The following is a 5,598-nucleotide window of genomic DNA, read 5'->3' as shown; positions in this document are numbered from 1 at the left end:
CTATAAATTTGTTGTTATTCACCCAAACTCCGAGGTTTTTTGTCATTCTGGTCAATATGAGAAATTGTTCCAAAACGCCATTTGTTTGAATGACCAGGTTATTCAACCCCTAAAAAAGACGTGGCCCCTATCATGCACGCGTGCAGAGAGCCCACGTGTGTATGTGTGTGTACAATCACACGAGTTCTCACTGCGGATCAACAAGATCGTGGTGCCAGAAATTTTGCCGTAGCTCAGTTGTTTGATAGATAACATTACAGCTTATTGTACTGATATCAAGCATGGCTTCTTAAGCAGTTGGAGACTTAGAAAAGCACAAGGGTTAATGAGACGCAATGATTTAACACGGTGATATTTAGATTTTAGAAAAATGCTTCATACAAAAAAAAGAAACATTACAGCAAATTAGTTGAGGAAAAATGCTAAAATATGGAAGGTATATGCATATTTTTATGCCGCAAATGAACTGTATTACTAAATCGAGAGAGAGAAATTGTGCTTTTCGCGGCATGTACATGTAGACGTTCGGCGTTCCCTTCAAGAAAAGGTGTAGAATATGAATTGTTTTTATGGTGAACACACGAGACTCCACTGTTTAAAATAAATGAACATTATAATACTGCACACCTTTTTGTTGACAAAAATAGGTGGCGACAGGTATTTTTCAGAATTGGAACCGTTTTTGTGGAATTGCTGTGAGGTTAATTAATTACATTCGTAAATTCTCGCTCGACAGTAAAAAAAAAGTGCTTAGAATAAGCCAGAGAAACGTGAACAGGACTATCTGTGACCTTCGTAGAAGATTTAAATTGAGTAGGCCTTGTTTCAGGTTAACGCGCCTATCTTAAAAAATTGTTAGCGTAATTACTGTATTGTAATATGTGTGGTGCGTGGTGTAACCTGGATAAGTAGATAGGATGGCTGTGCGATTAGTATACATGTATAAAGGAATGAATAAATTTGTTGAACTTTGCCTTCACTATAATGTACAGTGTGTCCTACATCATTCGATTTGCTTTTCTCGGCACAATTTAATGAAAACTTTTTCAGAATTTGGGGGAGATAGGCACACTCAGTCCCCCACCACCACAGCTAATATAGTAACAACGGACCTTTCCATTTGCTGTCAAATAATCATTGCAACAACGTCGGTTATTGGTGACACCGTAAAATTACATTCAATTAACATTTATGGAAATCATGTGAACATTTTCTCTCTTTGTTAAGGCATGTTATCAAAATAATGTTCGAAGATCGGTTGAGGGGTTTCCAAATTCAGTTTTTGAACAAATAAGAGCGTACAGGTTAAAAAAGTGAAGTAGAGAGAAAGAGGAATTATTTATTGAAAAATTAACGCAATAGAAATAACCCAGTTAAACTCCCCAATCTTCATGTTTTGGTTATGTAAGATTTCACACTTTCCCAAATGACGTGGCTACTTTCGGTTTTGGTATATAGTATTTTATTTAGCTTAAGAGACTCAGATATATATGTAAATGTTTAACAAGGGGTGTGGCATTCAGCGAAATAAAGTTGATAGCGCTCCGTGTGCTATATATCATTCACTATAAGATCTGCCAACCGACCGCTCTGCGTAAAAGCCAAAATCGTTGGCGTTTTTATGTGTAGTTGTCGCAGTGCACTTCTTTTTCTGTAAACAGCGTCAAAGGAAAAACGTTTTACTTATAATTCTCAATATTACAAAGATGTTCCTTACGAGTAATAACAGTCCTTGTGTCAAAACCAGCCCATATGAATTTTTATCTTGGAGTTCTGGGATTTCAAACATATTTTCCTTTTCATTGTGTGACTTTGATATTCCACGGACCTGAACCGTGAGGCTAGTTACAATTTTAAATACGGGTGTTACCTGTAGTTCATAATGTTAACTTAGTGGTGATTATGCGGTTAGAATCATGTAATATTACCTTGAAATTGAAAAACAAGGCAGCAAAGCTGTCAAATGTACAGACAAAAGACAGGAAATAACTATGCACAAAATAGGCTACTGTCAATTCTGATGCAAAAATACATTATGTTAAACTGCAAATTCAACATCAAATTTTAATTATCCTCAACAGGTAATACCTATGTAATTAAAATATGTGACAAGTTTACACTTTGAAAATGTATAACTTCCAGAAAAAGAAGTCACTTAGACTGCTTTTCCAACTCAGACTGCATTTTAGTCCTGTATTTCTTTTTTGAAAGTTTGGCAATCATAAGTAACATGGTTTTCCCATAATGGTCATCATGGCAGCTGCACCCAAAATTGTGTTTTCTTCTATTCTGATGCAATATAACATAATGGTTTACAGCATAATGACCGTCAATTTTTAATAATAAAATATACGTATCATGGATTTTCAGAAAATGTGACTAGCATGGGTCTTCAAGCCCGTGGAACTTCAAAGTCACACCTTGAAAATGACAATATGTGAAAAATTAAATTTTCACAAAATAACTGTTTAACTGGCAGTAAGAATTACCAAACAGACTGTATTTCCTACTGAAGCTGTGTTTTAGTCCCATGTTTCTTCCCTGTAAGTTTGAGAACAGTAAATGACATGGTTTTTCTTAAATGGTCATCATGGGAGCAGTGCCCAAAATAGTTTTTTTTTCAAATTTTGATGCAATATTACATAATGTTTAACAGCATAATGACCATCAACTTTAATAATAAAATATTAGTATAATGGATATTCAGAAAATGTGACTAGCAAAGGTCTTCAGGCCCATGGAACTTCAAAGTCACAACTTGAAAATGCCAAAATGTAAACGAGGCAGCACTGTTCTGAAATGTTTTTTTTCCATTTTTAACAATTTTTAACATAAAACAAAATTAACAGTTTTCTGCCGTTTTTATATGATCAACTAAGAAAATTGATGAGATGGGAAAAATATCAACAGAGCAGTGTTAAATGTCCAATCTCTTCCATTCTGAGATTCTGAACATAGTGAATGATTGAATCTGACAAACTGCAATGATATGAGTTTATTTCCATTTTTGAAACTTTATTACACAATACACGATAACAAGTTTACCATCATTTTACATAATCAACTAATAATGTTGTAAAATTGCAGGAAATGCCACTTGGTAAATATGTCCATGCAAGAACCGCCCCCTTCTTCCGACCTGTAATGAGGTTGCCTTCACAACTGATGATCCTCGGACCAACTAGTCCGTATATCAAATACGGCCGACACAACTTGAAAGCAATGTCTCATAATTCCCTAATGCATGCGATGTGTATCCTTAATATTTTGACTGCATTATTGATATTCCTGCTGGAGTCGTACCTTTGTCAGAAGTGGCGCATGAGTTCCAAAATATCTATGAAGACTATGAAGACAGTTATCTAAGCAACGGGCATAACCCCCCAAGCCGTGTTCATCTTATTCTGCATATTCCCCAAAACGGTGATCTTATGTACGTCCGCAATACTCCTCAAGGAAAGCACGCCGAAGTTAGAGCGAGAGCTTACCTACAAGATGTAAAGAACCGAGGTGTCACAAAAGTCGTCATGTACCTGAATTGGTCCCCATGCCGTGATTGTAGCCCCATGTTGGCAAAGTTAAGTGGCCCGGAGTTTTCGCTGGAGATCGTGTATCGTGGCCTGTACTACGGTGGTGAGGGTCTGGATGATCTCCGTCAATTGGAACCTTGCACTGTGCGTCAGTTTGGTGAGGAGGATTGGGAATTCCTGAGACAACATCTTCAAATTGCTTAAAGATTGTTAGTGGATTTCATAGGAACAAGATCAACGGTTGGCAATTTTATACAATGCTCTTATTGATTGATGTCCGCAGAAATGTTTAATGATTTTAAATTATAGGATGGACAAAATAATTGCTGATGATTTTAAATGGAATATGTGTCACCATCAGTATTAGTATCTGTGGCCAGAAAGCAACGTCATGATAACGTTCTGCAGACATATTTTCTTTTCAAAAAGACTACGAAGTATGTTAACAACTTAATGTTATCATGTTAACAATTTTAATTAGTGCATGTATCTAAATGTTAATGAAATGATTTATTCATTATTTTTACTTGTGCGGTATTGGACTTAGGATAAGGATGTTAACATTTTCGTGGTGGAGGGAATAGCATATATATATATATATATATATATATATATATATATATATATATATATATATATATATATATATATGGTACCATATTTAATTATATCATAATTAATAACACCATGTATTTATCTAGTAATTTTAAAGGATTTTTATTGGCATGATATGTTAAATTTTTTGTAAACATATCTTATACGTTTCTTATTGAACTGCTGTGATTATATTCGACATATATAAATTATATAAATCATATATAAATCATTATTTTGATAGGAATGTGATAATTTTATTATCTTTATTATTATTATTGTTGTTGTTGTTGTTGTTATTATTATGTTGAATGCACTGGGTGTAAAAAAGGCAATCGCTGTGCATTATCTAATCGTCATCGTCTGCATAATCTTGTTTAACGTAAAAAACACGTATCAGTGATATTTTCTACATATTTTAAATAAGGATTCACATTTCATTGTGTATGCTGATTTTGCTTATAATGAGAATAATAAGTGTATATAACGAAATAACTTTGTGTATCATTTATTCTTTATTGGCAGGATTAGGGTATAAAACGCAAAGTATCATTTTCTCCTTCCGATTGATATTGAATTAATATATCAACCGCCATTCCACCCTGTCAGACGGTGAGAATGAAAGTATAAGGGTAAAAGTAAAGACATTGTCAGAAGTCATTGTCATTGCGTTAAAATACTTTTCAATGATATTTCTAAATATATTTTAAATAAGGATTCACATTTCATTGTAACTGTGTATGCCGATTTTGATTATTATTAAAATAATAAATGTATTTAACGGAATAACTTTGTGTATCATTTATTCTTTATTGGCAGGATTAGAGTATAAAACGCAAAGTATCATTTTCTCCTTCCGATTGATATTGAAGTAATATATCAACCGCCATTCCACCCTGTCAGACGGTGAGAATGAAAGTATAAGGGTAAAAGTAAAGACATTGTCAGAAGTCATTGTCATTGGCAGAAGGCACTATAAGGGCTCATTCACGTCGACACTATCGATCTATGTATATCGATCCGACTCTTGGGGAGTGTATTCAGTAAATCAGATAATCTCTAGCTTTTTTGTATTCTACTCAACGCCTGTTAACCCCGCGTTCACCTGTTAAACTGATTGCATTCAGGGAAAGGCCTCGCAGGGTTGGGTCGAGCTACGTAGACCGATATTGTCTTTGGCAATGGACCCTAAGAAAGCTGGAGATCTATTTTAATGAACCTTAGGAAGGTTATTTTATCAAGAGAATAGGACGTCCCATAGGACCGTTTCTTTTATTGTACGTACAAGTAACAATTACAGGGAAGTGCACAGCAACAAATAGATAAAGGTGGTCACATCGTAAAATTACACTCAATTACGATTTTTAGTAAGAAGGATTATCAGAAAAAATGTTCAAGAGTCGGTTGAGGGGCTTCTAAGTTTAGTAAATTATTGCGACTAAATTATTGCGAGGTTAAAATAGCGAAGCTGGGA

Source organism: Lingula anatina, chromosome 6 (assembly GCF_051362555.1).
Source record: "Lingula anatina isolate TDL-2025a chromosome 6, LinAna3.0, whole genome shotgun sequence".
Taxonomy (NCBI): Eukaryota; Metazoa; Brachiopoda; class Lingulata; order Lingulida; family Lingulidae; genus Lingula; species Lingula anatina.
The sequence above is the reverse complement of the archived record's forward strand: the minus strand, read 5'-3'. Positions refer to the sequence as shown.